Raw genomic sequence first — 22,635 nt, 5'->3', positions numbered from 1 at the left:
AGATTCACCACCCTCTGAGTGAAGAAATTCCTCCTCATCTCAGTCTTAAATGTCCTGCCCCTTATTCTGAGATTGTTCCCTCTTGTTCTAGACTCACCAGCCAGAGGAAACATCCTATCCACATCCACCCTGTCACGTCCTGTAAGAATTTTGTAAGTTTCAATGAGATCACCTTTCATTCTTTGAAACTCTAGAGAATATAGGTCCAGTTTCTGCAATCTCTTCTCATTAGACAATCCTGCCATCCCAGGGATTAGTCTGGTGAACCTCCACTGCACTCCCTCTATGGCAGGTATATCCTTCCTTAGATAAGGAGACCAAAACTGGACACAATACTCCAGGTGCGGTCTCACCAAGGCTCTATACAACTGCAGCAAGACTTAGGTCAACAGAAACACCTTGCATTTAAATAGCACCTTTTACAAGGTATAAGAGGCCCCAAGGTGCTCAACAGGAGCGATGATTGAACAGAATTTGACTCTGAGACACGTCGAGAGATGGTGGGATGGTGGGTGAGAGACAGGTGGCCAAAAGCTCGGTCAAAGAGGTCGGTTTTAAGGAGAGTCTTAAAGGAGGAGAGAGAGAGGAGGAGAGGTTTAGGGAGGGAATTCCAGAGCTCGGGGCCCAGACAGCTGAAGGCACGGCCGCCAATGGTGGAGCGATTAAAATCGGGGGATGCTCGAGAGGCCGGAATTAGAGGAGGGCAGAGATCTCGGAGGGTCGTGAGGCTGGAGAAGGTTACAGAGATAGGGAGGGGGCGAGGGATTTGAAAACAAGCATGAGAAATTTAAAATCGAGGTATTGCTTGACCGGGAGCCAGTGTAGGTCAGCGTGCACAGTGGGTAACAGGGGAACGGGATGTGGGACGAGCCAGGACACGGGCAGCAGAGTTTTGGGTGAGCTCAAGTTTATGAAGAGTGGACAATGGGTGGACGGCCAGGAGAGCATTAGAATAGTTTTTTCTTAAGTCTTCCTGAAATGATAACTGCAGGCTTTATACTAAGATTCAACCCAAACACTATTTGCTCTCTTACTTATCTACATTGCACGAGCTCAGGTCCAGGTCCTTTCCTCGCCGGTGTGCATCAGCTCTCGTGAGCCCTATACTGAGTGTGCCTGCTCCTTATATACGTCTGATGATCTCATTAGTTGGCATCGGTGGCCTGATCTCTTAAAGGTACCGCTTCTTAAAGGTGAAGGTAGCGAAGGCACGGATGAGGGTTTCTGCGGCAGTTGAGCTGAGGCAGGGGCAGAACCGGGTGACATTGCCGGGGCAGGGGCAAGCGGTGTCAGTAATGGAGCAGATATGCAGGCGGATGTTCACCTCAGGGTCGAATGGGATGGGCAAGGTCATCAGCGGTATGGTTCAGACTCGAACAGCGGCCAAGGAGAGGGGACGGTGCTTGTGGTAAGGGAGCGGCGGTGAGGGTGGTTTTGGTGAGGGAGAAGATGATGGGTTGGTTTACACACCGGAAGAGCAATGATGAGCGGATCAGCCTGGTGTTCAAACTCATTTGGGCTGGATTTTATGGCCTCTTCCCCCTCACCCTCCCTCTGCAATGGGTTCGGAGGCAGGGGGTCCCATATAAATGCTACAGGAGGCCGAAGGTGGTGGGGGGGGGGGCCGTTTGCTAAGGGTCCGTCACTTCCCCATTGCAATGCAATTTTGTCGGGGGGGGTCGCGGGAAAGGCCAAAGGCGGCTTTCCTGCCCAGCGGCCAATTGAGGCCCTCAAGTGGTCTATTAACATAAACTTAAGGGCCTCTTCGTGCACCTCTGGGATTTAACAGCGGCCAGGAGGGGGACCCCTGCCACGTGAGGAGGTTGCCCAGTAAAATGAGGTGCCCTCCGTCTGGGCAGGAGGCGAAGGGGAGGAACCTCCTCTGTGCCCCACAGAGGGCCCCCGCTGTGGGAAACCTGCACCTCCCTGATCCACCCCCTCCTCCATGCTCTGGGGCCTGCAGTCTGACCCCGGTGACCCCACCTCACTTACCTTGGATCTAGGTCTCCAGCGCTGGGCCTGGCTCCAGGGCCCTTGTTGTACCAGCAGTGGCACCACTCCCGGCCCTGTGATCGGCCGGCAGCTCTTGGCGGTGGGATTGCCCATCCTTAAGGGATGAGGGATCTCGACACCGGACTGTTAATTGGCCTGGCACCATAGAACCGCTCCAGAGTTGGGGAGGGGGGCTCCAGCTGGCCTAGGCGGGGATCCGGCCTGCCTTTTTAGCCCAGCACCAGGAGGCCCACCATGGCACAAAATTCAGCCAACCGTCAGAGGCTGGTCCTACTCGCTGTCTATCTGTCTCTCTCACTATCTCGCACACACTCTCTCTCTCACTGTCCCACTCTGTCTCACTTTTGCTCCATCTCTCTCTCTGCCCCACTATGTGATGCACTCTGTTCACTCTCTCTCTCTCTGTCTCTCTCCCTCTCTCTCTCTCTCTTTCTCTCTCCCTGTCTCATTCTCTGTCTCCTTCTCCCTCTCTCCGTCTCTCTCCCTCTCTCCCCGTCTCCCTCTTTTCCTTTCTCCCTGTCTCTCTCCTGTCTCCCTTTCTGTCTCTCTCTCTTTCACACTTTCTCTCTCCCTCTCTCTCTCTCCTCTCTCTGTCTCTCTTTCCGTCTCTCTCTGTCTCTCTCCTGCTCCCTGTCTCTCTCTCCCTCTCTGTTTCCCATTCCCTCCCTTTGTGTCTCCCTGTCTCTCGCCCTGTCACTCTCCCTGTGTCTCTCTCCCTCTCTCTGTCGCTCTTTCCGTCTCACTCTTTCTCCCACTCTCTCTCCCTGTCTCCCTCTCTCACTGTCTCTCTCTCTCACACACTCTCCCTCTCCCTCTCTCTCTCTCTGTCTCCCTCTCTTGCTCACACCTCTCCCGCTCTCACCGTCCTTCACTTTCCCTCTCTCTCTCCCTCTCTTCCTATCTCCCTCTCTTTCCACACTCCCCTCTCTCCCCGTCTCACCCTCTCTCTCCCTGTCTCTCTCTCACAACACTCTCTATCTCTCTCTCTCCTTCTCTCTCCCTCTCTCTCTCCCTGTCTCTCCCTCTCTCCCCCATCTCAGTCTCCCTCTCTCCCTCTCTTTCTCTCCCTCTCCCTCTCCCTGTCTCACTCTCCCTCTCTCTATCCCTGTCTCCCTCTCCCTCTCTCTCCCTCTTCTCTCTCCCTGTCTCCCTCTCTTTCTCTCACTCTCCCTCCGCTCTCTCCTAGTCTCACTCTCCCTCTCTCTCTCCCTGTCTCTCTCTCTCCCCTGTCTCCCTCTCCCTCTCTCTCTCTCCCTCTCTCCCTGTCTCACTCTCCCTCTCTCTCTCCCCGTCTCTCTCTCTATCCCTGTCTCCTCCTCTCTCTCTCTCTCTCCCTGTCTCTCTCTCTCGCTCCCTGTCTCTCTCTCTCTCTCTCTCTGTCTCTCTCTCTCTCTCCCTGTATCTCTCTCTCTCCCCCCGTCTCTCTCTCTCTCCCCTCTCCCTCTCTCTCTCCCTGTCTCACTCTCCCTCTCTCTCTCCTCGTCTCTCCCCCAATCCCTGTATCTCTCTCTCTCTCTATCCCTGTCTCTCTCTCTCTCTCTCTCTCTCCCTGTCTCTTGCTCTCTCTCTCTCCCTGGTCTCATCGCTCTCTCTCCCTGTCCCTCTCCCTGTCTCTCTCTCCCTGTCTCTCTCTCCCTGTGTCCTCTCTCTCTCTCTATCCCTGTCTCTCTCTCTCTCTCCTGTTTCTCGCTCTCTCTCTCTCCCTGTCTCTCGCTCTCTCTCCCTCTCCCTCTCTCTCTCCCTGTCTCACTCTCCCTCTCTCTCTCCCATCTCTCTCTCTCTCTACCCCTGTCTCTCTCTCTCTCTCTCTCTCTCTCTCTCTCTCCCTTCTCTCTCTCTCTCTCTCTCCCTGTCTCTCTCTCTCCCCCATTCTCTCTCTCCCTCTTCCCTCTCTCTCTCCCTGTCTCACTCTCCCTCTCTCTCTCCCCGTCTCTCTCTCTATCTCTGTCTCTCTCTCTCTATCCCTGTCTCTCTCTCTCCCTGTCTCTCTCTCTCTCTCCCTGTCTCTCTCTCTCTCTCTCTCCCTGTCTCTCTCTCTCTCCCTGTCTCACTCTCCCTCTCTCTCTCCCCGTCTCTCTCTCGATCCCCCGTCTCTCTTCTTCTCTTTCTCTCCCTGTCTCTCTCTCTCTCTCTCTATCCCTGTCTCTCTCTCTCTCCCTGTCTCTCTCTCTCTCTCCCTCCCTGTCTCTCCCTGTCCCTCTCTCTCTCTCTCCCTGTCTCTCTCTCTCTCTCTCCCTGTCTCTCCTCTCTCCCCCAGTCTCTCTCTCTCTCCCCCGTCTCTCTCTCTCTCCCTGTCTCTCTCCCTGTCTCACTCTCCCTCTCTCTCTCCCCATCTCTCTCTCTATCCCTGTCTCTCTCTCTCTCTCTCTCTTCTCTCTCCCTGTCTCTCTCTCTCTCTCTCTCCCTGACTCTCTCTCTCCCCCCATTCTCTCTCTCCCTCTCCCTCTCTCTCTCCCTGTCTCACTCTCCCTCTCTCTCTCCCCGTCTCTCTCTCTATCCCTGTCTCTCTCTCTCTATCCCTGTCGCTCTCTCTCTCTCTCTCTCCCTGTCTCTCTCTCTCTCCCTGTCTCACTCTCCCTCTCTCTCTCCCCGTCTCTCTCTCTATCCCCGTCTCTCTCTCTCTCCCTGTCTCTCTCTCGCTCTCCCTCCCTGTCTCTCCCTGTCCCTCTCTCTCTCTCTCCCTGTCTCTCTCTCTCTCTCTCCCTGTCTCTCTCTCTCCCCAGTCTCTCTCTCTCTCCCCCGTCTCTCTCTCTCTCCCTGTCTCTCTCCCTGTCTCACTCTCCCTCTCTCTCTCCCCTGTCTCTCTCTCTCCCCTGTCTCTCTTCTCCCTCTCTCTCTCTCCCTCTCTCCCTGTCTCACCCTCTCTCTCTCCCCGTCTCTCTCTCTATCCCTGTCTCTCTCTCTCTCTCTCTCCCTGTCTCTCTCTCTCGCTCCCTGTCTCTCTCTCTCTCTCTCTGTCTCTCTCTCATCTCTCTCTCTCCCTGTCGCTCTCTCTCTCCCCCGTCTCTCTCTCTCTCCCTCTCCCTCTCTCTCTCCCTGTCTCACTCTCCCTCTCTCTCTCCTCGTCTCTCCCCCAATCCCTGTATCTCTCTCTCTCTCTCTCTCCCTGTCTCTTGCTCTCTCTCTCTCCCTGTCTCTCGCTCTCTCTCCCTGTCCCTCTCCCTGTCTCTCTCTCCCTGTCTCTCTCTCCCTGTCTCTCTCTCTCTCTCTATCCCTGTCTCTCTCTCTCTCCTGTCTCTCGCTCTCTCTCTCTCCCTGTCTCTCGCTCTCGCTCCCCTCTCCTCTCTCTCTCCCTGTCTCACTCTCCCTCTCTCTCTCCCCATCTCTCTCTCTACCCCTGTCTCTCTCTCTCTCTCTCTCTCTCTCCCTGTCTCTCTCTCTCTCTCTCTCCCTGTCTCTCTCTCTCCCCCCATTCTCTCTCTCCCTCTCCCTCTCTCTCTCCCTGTCTCACTCTCCCTCTCTCTCTCCCCGTCTCTCTCTCTATCTCTGTCTCTCTCTCTCTATCCCTGTCTCTCTCTCTTCCCTGTCTCTCTCTCTCTCCTCCTGTCTCTCTCTCTCTCTCTCTCCCTGTCTCTCTCTCTCTCCCTGTCTCACTCTCCCTCTCTCTCTATCCCCGTCTCTCTCTCTATCCCCGTCTCTCTCTCTCTCCCTGTCTTTCTCTCTCTCTATCCCTGTCTCTCTCTCTCTCCCTGTCTCTCTCTCTCTCTCCCTCCCTGTCTCTCCTTGTCCCTCTCTCTCTCTCTCCCTGTCTCTCTCTCTCTCCCTGTCTCTCTCTCTCCCAGTCTCTCTCTCTCTCCCCCGTCTCTCTCTCTCTCCCTGTCTCTCTCCCTGTCTCACTCTTGTCTCACTCTCCCTCTCTCTCTCCCCATCTCTCTCTCTATCCCTGTCTCTCTCTCTCTCTCTCTCTCTCTCTCTCCCTGTCTCTCTCTCTCTCTCTCTCTCTCCCTGTCTCTCTCTCTCCCCCCATTCTCTCTCTCCCTCTCTCTCTCCCTGTCTCACTCTCCCTCTCTCTCTCCCCGTCTCTCTCTCTATCCCTGTCTCTCTCTCTCTATCCCTGTCTCTCTCTCTCTATCCCTGTCTCTCTCTCTCTCTCTCTCTCCCTGTCTCTCTCTCTCTCCCTGTCTCACTCTCCCTCTCTCTCTCCCCGTCTCTCTCTCTATCCCCGTCTCTCTCTCTCTCCCTGTCTCTCTCTCGCTCTCCCTCCCTGTCTCTCCCTGTCCCTCTCTCTCTCTCTCCCTGTCTCTCTCTCTCTCTCTCTCTGTCTCTCTCCCTGTCTCACTCTCCCTCTCTCTCTCCCCGTCTCTCTCTCTCTCCCTGTCTCTCTCCCTATCTCACTCTCCCTCTCTCTCTCCCCATCTCTCTCTCTATCCCTCTCTCTCTCTCTCTCTCTCTCTCTCTCTCTCTCTCTCTCTCCCTGTCCCTCTCTCTCTCCCTGTCTCTCTCTCTCGCTCTCTCTCCCGTCTCTCTCTCTATCCCTGTCTCTCTCTCTCTCTCTCTCTCCCTGTCTCTCTCTCTCTCCCCCATCTCTCTCACTCTCCCTCTCCCTCCCTCTCTCTCTCCCCGTCTCTCTCTCTATCCCTGTCTCTCTCTCTCTCCCCCCGTCTCTCTCTCTCTCTCTCTCTCCGTCTCTCTCTCTCTCCCCGTCTCTCTCTCTCTCTCTCCCCGTCTCTCTCTCTATCCCTGTCTCTCTCTCTCTCCCCCGTCTCTCTCTCTCTCTCTCTCTCCGTCTCTCTCTCTCCCCCCGTCTCTCTCTCTCTCTCTCTCTCCGTCTCTCTCTCTCTCCCCGTCTCTCTCTCTCTCTATCCCTGTCTCTCTCTCTCTCTCTCTCCCTGTCTCTCTCTCTCTCCCCCGTCTCTCTCTCTCTCTCTCTCCCTGTCTCTCTCTCTCTCTCTCTCCCCGTCTCTCTCTCTCTCCCTGTCTCTCTCTCTCTATCCCTGTCTCTCTCTCTCTCTCTCTCTCCCCGTCTCTCTCTCTATCCCTGTTTCTCTCTCTCCTGTCTCTCTCTTCTCTCCCTGTCTCTCTCCCTCTCTCTCTCCCCGTCTCTCTCTCTATCCCTGTCTCTCTCTCTCTCTCTCTCCCTGTCTCTCTCTCTCTCCCCCCGTCTCTCTCTCTCTCTCTATCCCTGTCTCTCTCTCTCTCTCTCTCTCTCCCTGTCTCTCTCTCTCTCTCCCCGTCTCTCTCTCTCTCTCCGTCTCTCTCTCTCTATCCTGTCTCTCTCTCTCTCTCTCTCTCCCCGTCTCTCTCTCTCTCCCTGTCTCTCTCTCTCTCCCCCCTGTCTCTCTGCTCTCTCTCTCTCCCTGTCTCTCTCCCTCTCTCTCTCCCGTCTCTCTCTCTATCCCTGTCTCTCTCTCTCTCTCTCCCTGTCTCTCTCTCTCTCCCCCCCGTCTCTCTCTCTCTCTCTCTCCCTGTCTCTCTCTCTCTCTCTCTCCCTGTCTCTCTCCCTCTCTCTCTCCCGGTCTCTCTCTCTATCCCTGTCTCTCTCTCTCTCCCTGTCTCTCTCTCTCTCTCTCTCCCTGTCTCTCTCTCTCTCTCCCCGTCTCTCTCTCTCCCTCTCTTTCTCTCTCTCCCCCGTCTCTCTCTCTCTCTCTCCCTGTCTCTCTCTCTCTCCCTGTCTCTCTCCCTCTCTCTCTCTCTATCCCTGTCTCTCTCTCTCTCTCCCTGTCTCTCTCTCTCTCTCTCTCTCCCTGTCTCTCTCTCTCTCCCCCGTCACTCTCTCTCTATCCCTGTCTCTCTCTCTCTCTCTCTCCCTGTCTCTCTCTCTCTCTCCCTGTCTCTCTCTCTCTCTCTCTCCCCCGTCTCTCTCTCTCTCTCCCTGTCTCTCTCTCTCTCCCTGTCTCTCTCTCTCTCTCCCCCCATCTCTCTCTCTCCCCGTCTCTCTCTCTCTCCCTGTCTCTCTCTCTATCCCTGTCTCCCTCCCTCTCTCTCTCCCCGTCTCTCTCTCTCTCCCTGTCTCTCTCTCTCTCTCTCTTCCCGTCTCTCTCTCTCCCTGTTTCTCTCTCTCTCTCTCTCCCTGTCTCTCTCTCTCTCTCCCCCGTCTCTCTCTCTCTCTCTCCCTGTCTCTCTCTGCCCCACTGTGCGGTACAGTCTGTACACTGACAGCCTGCGTGCAATTGGTTGACAGCTCCAGTTTGATTCTGGACCCAGCCTCTGGCGGCCGGGCTGAATTGTGCGCCCATGGCGGGACTCCCGGTGCTGGGCCGAAAAGGCGGGGGAGGGAATCCCGCCTTGGCCAGTTGGAGCCCACCCCCCACACCCCACCTCCCCACCTCCCCACTTCACCCCCTCCACAACTCTGGAGCAATTCTATGGTGCCAGGATCCCCGTCCCTTTAAAGAGGAGGATCCCGTCTCCAAATGCTGCCTGCTGATCACAGGACGAGAGAAAGTGAGAGAGTGTGAGAGACAGAGTAAGAGAGAGACAGAGTGATAGAGATAGAGATTGGGTGAGGCAGAGAGAGAGAGCGAGTGTGAGAGAGAGCAAGAGATAGACAAAGTGGCAGAGCCCTGGGTGATGGAAACCAGGCCCTGTGGTTTGTTGTCTTTAAGTTAGGAGCTCTCTTCTCTCTGGTGGCGATCGATAATCCTTTGTCCCGCACCCACACTACAAGCTGTGCTGCTGGCGTCGATCAATATGAACCGGCCTCATTAGCAGGCTCCATTAGCTGTAGGAGTAAGGGGCAGGCTCCCAGTGGGCCTGTGAAAGGTTGTTAATGGACCAGGAGACATGATGGGTCAGCATTCAACTCTCTCCTGTAGTAATGATGCCTCGTGCTCACACAAATGGAGGGGGAGCAGGGGAGGGGGGGGGTGCGGGGGAGGGGTGCACTGGGAGGGAACTGAGGCCTTTTCGGCGGGAGCTGGGAATACATCGTCGCCGTTGGAAAATTCCGGGATGTCGTTTCGGACAACGTGCCCAAACTTGCAAGAGATCCGGGCTTGGTTAGAGAGGGATAAATATCTCCTCTCCCTGATGGGGGACTGCAGGGAGGTCAGTGGGTCAGACACTGACCTTTCACCCTCTGAGACCGTGGGCAGGGGGCGAGGAGGGGTGAGAGGTCGAATTTGGTCTGGAGTCATGTTTGGAGTAAGGACGGGCAGCTTTCTTCCCAAAAGAGGGCGTCGGCAAGACGGTCGGATGTTTCCGGAAATCCTGAGCAGTATTTTTTTATTTCCAGATCTTGATCAAACTGAATTCAAATTCTCAAGGGACCGGGTGCAGGATTCTAAATCTGCCTTTGGTTCTCTCGTCCAGTAAGGTGGGCGTAGTGTTCCAGCACATTCTTACGTAGCCGCCATCATAGGCTGTGGTCTTGAATCCTGCCTCCGTGGCTCAATGGGTCTAATGTTTGCCTCGGAGTTGGAGAGTAGTGGGTTCAAATCCCCACTCTGGGTACTTGAGCCCCATTATCTATTGCTGCCTCTCCCAGTGCCTATATTGAGGGAGTGCTGCTCTGTCAGCGACACTGTTTTGTGGATGAGGTATTAAAATGAGGGCTGCCCTCTCGGGCGGATGCAAAGAACCCCATGGCTGCTGTTGATCACGGTGGTGGGAGGGGGTTTCGGATTTCCCTGAGGTCAATATTTAACCCTCAGCCAGCAGCTCTAACAAAATAATGATCTGCTCATCTATCACATCGCTGTTTGTGGGCTCTTGCTCTGCACAAATGATCTGCTGTATTTCTGTCTGTCACAGTGGAGAGAACTCCGCAAAGCAAGCAGTTCATTGGCTGTAAAGTGCTGAGGGACTTCCAGAGCTCGTAGAATGCAAGTTTGTCTATCATTTCCCCTTGTGTTCACCTTTTAAATTGTGTTGACGTTTCCGCTGTGTATCGCCAGCTATTTCGAGCGCACTTCCTTAATAACACTTATCCAGCCTGAACAACCAGCTTGGCAACTTTACTCTGACTGCGGGGAGTTTTCAATCACAGACACAGAGAGAGAGAGAGAGAGAGAATCCAACAACACACAACACGTACAAACACGAGAGTGTATTCATCTTCAAGAACACACCTTGCCATCGACATCAGACCAGATCCGGAGTCGTCAACCTCGCCAAGAAACACCAGCATCCCTTCAGCCCCCGCCCACACCCACTCCCCCAAACCACTCGGCCAGTTATCTCAGATCACTCGGCGACAGCTTTTGGTATGTAACTAATCCTTCTGGCAATTGGGAGAGTCAGTGGGCCAAGCACTGATTGGAAATGATGGTGCTTACAGTCAGCGCATCTGGAGAGAGCGACAGGTTAGAGAGAGAGAGAGAGAGAGAGAGAAGAATGAGCAGACAGGAATGAGTTACAAGATAGAATCTAATCGAGGGATGAGGGTGATTTATATATAGAATAACAGATACACGGGAGTGAGTTACAGACTGGAATCTAATCGAGGGGTTTGGGTGGTTTATATATAGAATAACAGATACCTGGGAGTGAGTTACAGACTGGAATCTAATCGAGGGGTTCGGGTGGTTTATATACAGAATAACAGATACCTGGGAGTGAGTTACAGACTGGAATCGAATCGAGGGGTTCGGGTGGTTTATATACAGAATAACAGATACCCGGGAGTGAGTTACAGACTGGAATCTAATCGAGGGGTTCGGGTGGTTTATATATAGAATAACAGATACCTGGGAGTGAGTTACAGACTGGAATCTAATCGAGGGGTTCGGGTGGTTTATATATAGAATAACAGATACCCGGGAGTGAGTTACAGACTGGAATCTAATCGAGGGGTTCGGGTGGTTTATATATAGAATAACAGATACCCGGGAGTGAGTTACAGACTGGAATCTAATCGAGGGGTTCGGGTGGTTTATATATAGAATAACAGATACCCGGGAGTGAGTTACTGACTGGAATCTAATCGAAGGGTTCTGGTGGTTTATATATAGAATAACAGATACCCGGGAGTGAGTTACAGACTGGAATCTAATCGAGTGGTTCGGGTGGTTTATATATAGAATAACAGATACCCGGGAGTGAGTTACAGACTGGAATCTAATCGAGGGGTTCTGGTGGTTTATATATAGAATAACAGATACCCGGGAGTGAGTTACAGACTGGAATCTAATCGAGGGGTTCTGGTGGTTTATATATAGAATAACAGATACCCAGGAGTGAGTTACAGACTGGAATCTAATCGAGGTGTTCGGGTGGTTTATATATAGAATAACAGATACCCGGGAGTGAGTTACAGACTGGAATATAATCGAGGGGTTCTGGTGGTTTATATAAGAATAATAGATACCCGGGAGTGAGTTACAGACTGGAATCTAATCGAGGGGTTCTGGTGGTTTATATATAGAATAACAGATACCCGGGAGTGAGTTACAGACTGGAATCTAATCGAGGGGTTCGGGTGGTTTATATATAGAATAACAGATACCCGGGAGTGAGTTACAGACTGGAATCTAATCGAGGTGTTCGGGTGGTTTATATATCGAATAACAGATACCCGGGAGTGAGTTACAGACTGGAATCTAATCGAGGGGTTGGGGTGGTTTATATATAGAATAACAGATACCCGGGAGTGAGTTACAGACTGGAATCTAATTGAGGGGTTGGGGTGGTTTATATATAGAATAACAGATACCCGGGAGTGAGTTACAGACTGGAATCTAATCGAGGGGTTCGGGTGGTTTATATATAGAATAACAGATACCCGGGAGTGAGTTACAGACTGGAATCTAATCGAGGGATTCGGGTGGTTTATATATAGAATAACAGATACCCGGGAGTGAGTTACAGACTGGAATCTAATTGAGGGGTTGGGGTGGTTTATATATAGAATAACAGATACCCGGGAGTGAGTTACAGACTGGAATCTAATTGAGGGGTTGGGGTGGTTTATATATAGAATAACAGATACCCGGGAGTGAGTTACAGACTGGAATCTAATCGAGGGATTCGGGTGGTTTATATATAGAATAACAGATACCCGGGAGTGAGTTACAGACTGGATTCTAATCGAGGGGTTCGTGTGGTTTATATATAGAATAACAGATACCCGGGAGTGAGTTACAGACTGGAATCTAATCGAGGTGTTCGGGTGGTTTATATACAGAATAACAGATACCCGGGAGTGAGTTACAGACTGGAATCCAATCGAGGGGTTGGGGTGGTTTATATATAGAATAACAGATACCCGGGAGTGAGTTACAGACTGGAATCTAATCGAGGGGTTCGGGTGGTTTATATATAGAATAACAGATACCCGGGAGTGAGTTACAGACTGGAATCTAATCGAGGGGTTGGGGTGGTTTACATATAGAATAACAGATACCCGGGAGTGAGTTACAGACTGGAATCTAATCGAGGTGTTCGGGTGGTTTATATATAGAATAACAGATACCCGGGAGTGAGTTACAGACTGGAATCTAATCGAGGGGTTCGGGTGGTTTATATATAGAATAACAGATACCCGGGAGTGAGTTACAGACTGGAATCTGTACGAGGGGTTCGGGTGGTTTATATATAGAATAACAGATACCCGGGAGTGAGTTACAGACTGGAATCTAATCGAGGGGTTGGGGTGGTTTACATATAGAATAACAGATACCCGGGAGTGAGTTACAGACTGGAATCTAATCGAGGTGTTCGGGTGGTTTATATACAGAATAACAGATACCCGGGAGTGAGTTACAGACTGGAATCTAATCGAGGGGTTGGGGTGGTTTATATATAGAATAACAGATACCCGGGAGTGAGTTACAGACTGGAATCTAATCGAGGGGTTGGGGTGGTTTATATATAGAATAACAGATACCCGGGAGTGAGTTACAGATTGGAATCTAATCGAGGGGTTGGGGTGGTTGACATGTAGAGCACCAGACCCTGGGGGAGGTGGTGGTATCATGGTAATATAACTGGGCTAGTAATCCAGAGGCCAGGCTAATGCTCCGCTGGTAAATGTTCGAAACCCGCCACAGCAGATGGTGAAATTTGATTTCAATTCATAAGTTTGGAATCAAATCGTGACTAATAGTGACTGTGGAACCGTTGGCTTTTGTTGTAAAAACCAAATATCTGTTTCACTTCTGTCATTTCAGGAAGGAAATCTGGCCTACTTGTGATTGCAGATCCCCAGCAATGTGGTGTTGACTCTTAAAATGCCATCTGTAATGGCCGAGCAAGCCACTCAGTTCAAGGGCAACTCGGGATCAGTAATAAATGCCTGTACATCCCAGAAATGAATAAAATTAAACCTGGGAGTGAGTTGCAGACTGGAAACCATGGCAATTGTGATTATCTCGGTGGAATATAAGTAGAATCACAGATACACTGTGACAATCACAACTTATATTTATGTCGTGCTTTTAACCTTACAGCTTCCCAAGGTGCTTCACACGATTGAGTTTGTCAGAACATTTGACACTGACCCACGTGCGGGGATATTGGGGCATTTGCCCACAACTTGGTCAAAAGTAGAGATTGGAATGAAGGTCTTCAAGGAGAGAGAGGTTTAGGGAAGTTATTCAAGAGATTAAGGCCCAGCCAGCTGAAGATACGGCCTCTGTTACTCTTCCTTCTTTGCAAATCCCTCCACAGCCTCGCCCCCCTCTCTATCTCTGTAACCTCCTCCAGCCCCACGACCCTCCGAGATCTCTGCTCTCCTCTAATTCCGGCCTCTCGAGCATCCCCCGATTTTAATCGCTCCACCATTGGCGGCCGTGCCTTCAGCTGCCTGGGCCCCGAGCTCTGGAATTCCCTTCCTGATCCTCTCAGCCTTTCTCCATCTTGATGACCCTGTTGAAAACCTACCTCTTTCCGTCACCTGTCTTTATATCGTTTTATGTTGGTCTCTGCCAAATTGCTGATGTCAGGTTTTACGTGCTGGCTCCCCCGTGAAGCACCTTAGGGTATATTTCTACCTTCAAGGCACTATGTTAATGTAAGTTGTTGTTGTTATGGGTTTTGTGTGTCTCAGTGTCAGCTCCTGTACATGTACAGGACACAGTGTGTAAACAAGAATGATTCACTCCTGTCTGATACTGTACGGACGGTGTGTGTGTCTCAGTGTCAGCTCCTGTACATGTACAGGACACAGTGTGTAAACGAGAATGATTCACTCCCGTCTGGTACTGTACGGACGGTGTGTGTGTCTCAGTGTCAGCTCCTGTACCTGTACAGGACACAGTGTGTAAACAAGAATGATTCACTCCCGTCTGGTACTGTACGGACGGTGTGTGTGTCTCAGTGTCAGCTCCTGTCTGTGTACAGTACACAGTGTGTAAACGAGAATGATTCACTCCTGTCTGGTACTGTACGGACTGTGTGTGTGTCTCAGTGTCAGCTCCTGTACATGTACAGTACACAGTGTGTAAACGAGAATGATTCACTCCTGTCTGGTACTGTACGGACTGTGTGTGTGTCTCAGTGTCAGCTCCTGTACCTGTACAGGACACAGTGTGTAAACGAGAATGATTCACTCCTGTCTGATACTGTACGGACGGTGTGTGTGTCTCAGTGTCAGCTCCTGTACCTGTACAGGACACAGTGTGTAAACGAGAATGATTCACTCCTGTCTGGTACTGTACGGACCGTGTGTGTGTCTCAGTGTCAGCTCCTGTCTGTGTACAGTACACAGTGTGTAAACGAGAATGATTCACTCCTGTCTGGTACTGTACGGACCGTGTGTGTGTCTCAGTGTCAGCTCCTGTCTGTGTACAGTACACAGTGTGTAAACGAGAATGATTCACTCCTGTCTGGTACTGTACGGACTGTGTGTGTGTCTCAGTGTCAGCTCCTGTACATGTACAGTACACAGTGTGTAAACGAGAATGATTCACTCCTGTCTGGTACTGTACGGACTGTGTGTGTGTCTCAGTGTCAGCTCCTGTACCTGTACAGGACACAGTGTGTAAACGAGAATGATTCACTCCTGTCTGATACTGTACGGACGGTGTGTGTGTCTCAGTGTCAGCTCCTGTACCTGTACAGGACACAGTGTGTAAACGAGAATGATTCACTCCTGTCTGGTACTGTACGGACCGTGTGTGTGTCTCAGTGTCAGCTCCTGTCTGTGTACAGTACACAGTGTGTAAACGAGAATGATTCACTCCTGTCTGGTACTGTACGGACCGTGTGTGTGTCTCAATTGGTGTTGCTCTCACCTGTGAGTTAGTAAGTCATATATCCGGTTCCCCATTCCAGGGACATGAACCCCCATTATCCTGAGCTGATACTTCTGGTATCTGTACTGAGGGAGCACTACACTGTTGCAGTTGCTGCTGTTTGGATGAGATGTTTAACCAAGGGCCCCGTCTGGCCTCTTGGGTGAACGTAAAAGATCCTGTGGCCGCTTTTTAAAAAAGAGTAGGTGAGTTCGACCCACTGTCCAAGACCCAATAATTATCCTCATTAAAACAGGTGATTGGCTCTTTCAAACATTACTGCTTCTGGGATCTTCCTGTGTACAAATTAGCTGCCATTTTCAGCATTACAACCATGACTATAATTCAAAGAAGTACTTCATTGAATGTAAAACGCCATTGGGAAATCCTGATGCAATGGATGAATGCAAGTCCTTCATTGTTTCTCTCTCTGTTTCTCTTTCTCTCTCTGTCTCTGTCTCTCTCTGTCTCTCTTTCTCTCTCTCAACCTCTCTCTCTGTCACTCTGTCACTCTGTCTCTCTCTCTGTCACTCTGTCTCTCTTTGCCCCTTTCTCTCTGTCTCTCTCTGCCTCAATCTCCCTCTGTCTCTCTCTCGCCCTCCCTCTCTCTCTTTTTGCCTCTCTCTCTCCCTCTCTGTCTCTCTCTTTCTGTCTCTCTCTCTTCCTTGCTCTGTCTCTTTCTGCCTCTCTCTCTCTGTCCCTCTCTCTGCCTCACTATCTCTCTTGCTCTCTGTCTCGCTCTCTGTCCCTCCATCTCTGCCTCAGTCTCTGTCTATTTCTCTCTCTCTCCCTCTGTCTCTGTCTGTGTTTTGCTCTCTGCCTATCTCTCTGTCTGTCTCTCTTTCTCTGTCTCTCTCTGTCACTCTCTCTGTCACCCTCAGTCCCTCGCTCTCTCAGCCTCTCTCTCTCTCTGTCTTCTCTATCTCTGACTCTCTCACTGTGTCTGTCTAATTTTGTCTCATCCTTTGCCAATCTCCCTCACTCTGTCTCTCTCTGATTCTCTCTCCCTCTCTCTGAATCTGTCACTCTGTTTCTCTCTGTTTCGCTCTTTCTCTCTCTGCCTCTCTCTCTCTCGGGTATTCTCTCTCTCTCACTCTCTATCTCTCTCTGATTCTCTCTGTCTCTGTTTTTCACCCTGGGTTTGTTTCTCTCTCTGTCTCTCTCTCACTTTCTTTCAATTAGTCGTCCATCCCTCCTCTCCACTCATCTCACGAAGCAGACATCAGCGAGCCTGCTCAGTGACTCAGACTGACTGGCTGATAAACAGTTAAAATGCTGGATGCAAACCTGCCTCAGGGCTGCCGGCCCCTCATCAACAGCCAGTTTGATTAAACTCTCTCTGTGCCTCACCCTTCCCATTAAATCCCTCAGGGGCAGGCGCAGTCATCTGCAGGCTTCCAGTCCCTGGCAGTGCGTGCCCAGAGAATCATCTCCTCATCGCTAGGGAAGAGCCCTTCCCACAATAAATCCCTCAATTCACTTCATCGTGAGCAGGCTTCCCAGCTGTGAGCTGAGAGTCTCCTCTCATTGTCGGGTGGGCTCAGACAGTGAGATTACATCCACTGAGACACAGGCTCAAATAGAGCTCCATACAAAGGGGGTAAGGTTTCCACTTACCGAATGGAGGAGGGGAACTTAGTAGGGAAGAGGCTGGAATCTAATCGAGGGGTTTGGGTGGTTTATATATAGAATAAGAGATACCCGGGAGTGAGTTACAGACTGGAATCTAATCGAGGGGTTTGGGTGGTTTATATTTAGAATTACAGATACCCGGGAGTGAGTTACAGACTGGAATCTAATCGAGGGGTTCTGGTGGTTTATATATAGAATTACAGATACCCGGGAGTGAGTTACAGACTAGAATCTAATCGAGGGATTCGGGTGGTTTATATATCGAATTACAGATACCCGGGAGTGAGTTACAGACTGGAATCTAATCGAGGGGTTCTGGTGGTTTATATATAGAATAACAGATACCCAGGAGTGAGTTACAGACTGGAATCTAATCGAGGGGTTCGGGTGGTTTATACATAGAATTACAGATACCCGGGAGTGAGTTACAGACTGGAATCTAATCGAGGGATTCGGGTGGTTTATGTATAGAACAGCAGGTACCCGGGAATGAGTTACAGACTGGAATCTAATCGAGGGATTCGGGTGGTTTATATATAGAATTACAGATACCCGGGAGTGAGTTACAGACTGGAATCTAATCGAGGGGTTCTGGTGGTTTATATATAGAATTACAGATACCCGGGACTGAGTTATTGACTGGAATCTAATCGAGGGGTTCGGGTGGTTTATACATAGAATTACAGATACCCGGGAGTGAGTTACAGACTAGAATCTAATCGAGGGGTTCGGGTGGTTTATATATAGAATAACAGATACCCGGGAGTGAGTAACAGACTGGAATCTAATCGACGGGTTCGGGTGGTTTATTCATAGAATTACAGATACCCGGGAGTGAGTTACAGACTGGAATCTAATGGAGGGGTTGGGGTGGTTTATATATAGAATAACAGATACCCGGGACTGAGTTATGGACTGGAAACTAATCGAGGGGTTCGGGTGGTTTATATATAGAATTACAGATACCCGGGAGTGAGTAACAGACTGGAATCTAATCGAGGGGTTGGGGTGGTTTATATATAGAATAACAGATACCCGGGACTGAGTTATGGACTGGAAACTAATCGAGGGGTTCGGGTGGTTTATACATAGAATTACAGATACCCGGGAGTGAGTTACAGACTGGAATCTAATCGAGGGGTTTGGGTGGTTTATATATAGAATAACAGATACCCGGGAGTGAGTTACAGACTGGAATCTAATCGAGGGGTTCGGGTGGTTAAAAATTGAATAACAGATACCCGGGAGTGAGTTACAGACTGGAATCTAATCGAGGGGTTCGGGTGGTTTATTCATAGAATTACAGATACCTGGGAGTGAGTTACAGACTGGAATCTAATCGAGGGGTTCTGGTGGTTTATATATAGAAGAACAGATATCCGGGAGTGAGTTACAGACTGGAATATAATCGAGGGGTTCGGGTGGTTTATATATAGAATAACAGATACCCGGGAGTGAGTTACAAACTGGAATCTAATCGAGGGGTTCGGGTGGTTTATTCATAGAATTACAGATACCTGGGAGTGAGGTACAGACTGGAATCTAATCAAGGCGTTCGGTGGTTTATATATAGAATAACAGATGCCCGGGAGTGAGTTACAGACAGGAATCTAATCGAGGGGTTCGGTGGTTTATATATAGAATAACAGATGCCCGGGAGTGAGTTACAGACTGGAATCTAATCGAGGGGTTCGGGTGGTTTATATATAGAATAACAGATACCCGGGACTGAGTTATAGACTGGAAACTAATCGAGGGGTTCGGGTGGTTTATATATAGAATAACAGATACCTGGGAGTGAGTTACAGACTGGAATCTAATCGAGGGGTTCGGGTGGTTGATATATAGAATAACAGATACCCGAGAGTGAGTTATAGACTGGAAACTAATCGAGGGGTTCGGGTGGTTTATATATAGAATAACAGATACCTGGGAGTGAGTTACAGACAGGAATCTAATCGAGGGGTTCGGGTGGTTGATATATAGAATAACAGATACCCGGGAGTGAGTTACAGACTGGAATCTAATCGAGGGGGTCGGGTGGTTAAAAATTGAATAACAGATACCCGGGAGTGAGTTACAGACTGGAATCTAATCGAGGGGTTCGGGTGGTTTATTCATAGAATTACAGATACCCGGGAGTGAGTTACAGACTGGAATCTAATCGAGGGGTTCGGGTGGTTTATTCATAGAATTACAGATACCCGGGAGTGAGTTACAGACTGGAATCTAATCGAGGGGTTCGGGTGGTTGATATATAGAATAACAGATACCCGGGAGTGAGTTACAGACTGGAATCTAATCGAGGGGTTCGGGTGGTTTATATATAGAATAACAGATGCCCGGGAGTGAGTTACAGACTGGAATCTAATCGAGAGGTTCTGGTGGTTTATATATAGAATAACAGATACCCGGGAGTGAGTTACAGACTGGAATCTAATCGAGGGGTTCGGCTGGTTTATATATAGAATAACAGATACCCGGGAGTGAGTTACAGACTGGAATCTAATCGAGGGGTTGGGGTGGTTTATATATAGAATAACAGATACCCGGGACTGAGTTACAGACTGGAATCTAATCAAGGCGTTCGGGTGGTTTATATATAGAATAACAGATACCCGGGAGTGAGTTACAGACTGGAATCTAATCGAGGGGTTCGGTGGTTTATATATAGAATAACAGATACCCGGGAGTGAGTTACAGACTGGAATCTAATCGAGGGGTTCGGTGGTTTATATATAGAATAACAGATACCCGGGAGTGAGTTACAGACTGGAATCTAATCGAGGGGTTCGGTGGTTTATATATAGAATAACAGATACCCGGGAGTGAGTTACAGACTGGAATCTAATCGAGGGGTTCGGGTGGTTTATATATAGAATAACAGATACCCGGGAGTGAGTTACAGACTGGAATCTAATCGAGGGGTTCGGGTGGTTGATATATAGAATAACAGATACCCGGGAGTGAATTACAGACTGGAATCTAATCGAGGGGTTCGGCTGGTTTATATATAGAATCACAGATACCCGGGAGTGAGTTACAGACTGGAATCTAATCGAGGGATTCGGGTGGTTTATATATAGAATAACAGATACCCGGGAGTGAGTTACAGACTGGAATCTAATCGAGGGGTTCGGGTGGTTTATATATAGAATAACAGATACCCGGGAGTGAGTTACAGACTGGAATCTAATCGAGGGGTTCGGGTGGTTGATATATAGAATAACAGATACCCGGGAGTGAATTACAGACTGGAATCTAATCGAGGGGTTCGGCTGGTTTATATATAGAATAACAGATACCCGGGAGTGAGTTACAGACTGGAATCTAATCGAGGGGTTCGGCTGGTTTATATATAGAATAACAGATACCCGGGAGTGAGTTACAGACTGGAATCTAATCGAGGGGTTCGGGTGGTTTATATATAGAATAACAGATACCCGGGAGTGAGTTACAGACTGGAATCTAATCGAGGGGTTCGGGTGGTTTATATATAGAATAACAGATACCCGGGAGTGAGTTACAGACTGGAATCTAATCGAGGGGTTGGGGTGGTTTATATATAGAATAACAGATACTCGGGAGTGAGTTACAGACTGGAATCTAATCGAGGGGTTCGGGTGGTTTATATATAGAATAACAGATACCCGGGAGTGAGTTACAGACTGGAATCTAATCGAGGGGTTCGGGTGGTTTATATATAGAATAACAGGTACCCGGGAGTGAGTTACAGACTGGAATCTAATCGAGGGATTCGGGTGGTTTATATATAGAATTACAGATACTCGGGAGTGAGTTACAGACTGGAATCTAATTGAGGGGTTCTGGTGGTTGATACATAGAATGACAGATAACCGGGGGTGAGTTACAGGGTGGAATCTAATCGAGGGGTTCGGGTGGTTTATATATAGAATAACAGATACCCGGGAGTGAGATACAGACTGGAATCTGTACGAGGGGTTCTGGTGGTTTATATATAGAATAACAGATACCCGGGAGTGAGTTACAGACTGGAATCTGTACGAGGGGTTCGGGTGGTTTATATATAGAATAACAGATACCCGGGAGTGAGATACAGACTGGAATCTGTACGAGGGGTTCGGGTGGTTTATATATAGAATAACAGATACCCGGGAGTGAGTTACAGACTGGAATCTAATCGAGGGGTTCGGGTGGTTTATATATAGAATAACAGATACCCGGGAGTGAATTATAGATTGGAATCTAATCGAGGGGTTCTGGTGGTTTATATATTGAATAACAGATACCCGGCAGTGAGTTACAGACTGGAATCTAATCGAGGGGTTCGGGTGGTTTATGTATAGAATAACAGATACCCGGCAGTGAGTTACAGACTGGAATCTAATCGAGGTGTTCGGGTGGTTTATTCATAGAATTACAGATACCCGGGAGTGAGTTACAGACTGGAATCTAATCGAGGGGTTCGGGTGGTTTATATATAGAATAACAGATGCCCGGGAGTGAGTTACAGACAGGAATCTAATCGAGGGGTTCGGGTGGTTTATATATAGAATAACAGATACTCGGGAGTGAGTTACAGACTGGAATCTAATCGAGGGGTTCGGGTGGTTTATATATAGAATAACAGATACCCGGGAGTGAGTTACAGACTGGAATCTAATCGAGGGGTTCGGCTGGTTTATATATAGAATAACAGATACCCGGGAGTGAGTTACAGACTGGAATCTAATCGAGGGGTTCGGCTGGTTTATATATAGAATAACAGATACCCGGGAGTGAGTTACAGACTGGAATCTAATCGAGGGGTTCGGGTGGTTGATATATAGAATAACAGATACCCGGGAGTGAATTACAGACTGGAATCTAATCGAGGGATTCGGGTGGTTTATATATAGAATTACAGATACTCGGGAGTGAGTTACAGACTGGAATCTAATTGAGGGGTTCTGGTGGTTTATACATAGAATGACAGATAACCGGGGGTGAGTTACAGACTGGAATCTAATCGAGGTGTTCGGGTGGTTTATACATAGAATAACAGATACCCGGGAGTGAGTTACAGACTGGAATCTGTACGAGGGGTTCGGGTGGTTTATATATAGAATAACAGATACCCGGGAGTGAGTTACAGACTGGAATCTAATCGAGGGTTTTGGGTGGTTTATATATAGAATAACAGATACCCGGGAGTGAGTTACAGACTGGAATCTAATTGAGGGGTTCTGGTGGTTTATATATAGAATAACAGATACCCGGGAGCGAATTACAGATTGGAATCTAATCGAGGGGTTCAGTGGTTTATATATAGATTAACAGATTCCCGGGAGTGAGTTACAGACTGGAATCTAATCGAGGGGTTCGGGTGGTTTATATATAGAATAACAGATACCCGGGAGTGAGTTACAGACTGGAATCTAATCGAGGGGTTCGGGTGGTTTATAGATAGAATAACAGATACCCGGGAGTGAGTTACAGACTGGAATCTAATCGAGGGGTTCGGGTGGTTTATAGATAGAATAACAGATACCCGGGAGTGAGTTACAGACTGGAATCTAATCGAGGGGTTCGGGTGGTTTATATTTAGAATAACAGATACCCGGGAGTGAGTTACAGACTGGAATCTAATCGAGGGGTTCGGGTGGTTTATATTTAGAATAACAGATACCTGGGAGTGAGTTACAGGCTGGAATCTAATCGAGGGGTTCGGGTGCTTTATATTTAGAATAACAGATACCCGGGAGTGAGTTACAGACTGGAATCTAATCGAGGGGTTCGGGTGGTTTATATTTAGAATAACAGATACCCGGGAGTGAGTTACAGGCTGGAATCTAATCGAGGGGTTCGGGTGGTTTATATTTAGAATAACAGATACCCGGGAGTGAGTTACAGGCTG

At 49.3% G+C, this 22,635-nt stretch overlaps 1 protein-coding gene across 3 annotated transcripts in view; it reads left to right on the top strand.

Annotated features, from left to right (window-relative positions):
* Positions 1-22,635, top strand: part of LOC137349093 (adenylate cyclase type 2-like) — a 377,997-nt gene that overhangs the window by 54,005 nt on the left and 301,357 nt on the right. Inside the window, exons 1-2 of one of the 3 annotated variants that reach the window (XM_068014426.1) lie at positions 9,890-10,157; positions 13,062-13,223. The exons of 1 other annotated variant lie outside the window; for it this stretch is intronic. The gene's annotated coding sequence lies outside the window, so the exon portion shown is untranslated. Of the gene's footprint in view, positions 1-9,889; positions 10,158-13,061; positions 13,224-22,635 lie in introns of those variants that run through there. One more of the 3 variants, XM_068014425.1, reaches the window with a different exon arrangement.

Source organism: Heterodontus francisci, chromosome 34 (assembly GCF_036365525.1).
Source record: "Heterodontus francisci isolate sHetFra1 chromosome 34, sHetFra1.hap1, whole genome shotgun sequence".
NCBI classification, from domain to species: Eukaryota; Metazoa; Chordata; class Chondrichthyes; order Heterodontiformes; family Heterodontidae; genus Heterodontus; species Heterodontus francisci.
The sequence above is the reverse complement of the archived record's forward strand: the minus strand, read 5'-3'. Positions and strand labels throughout refer to the sequence as shown.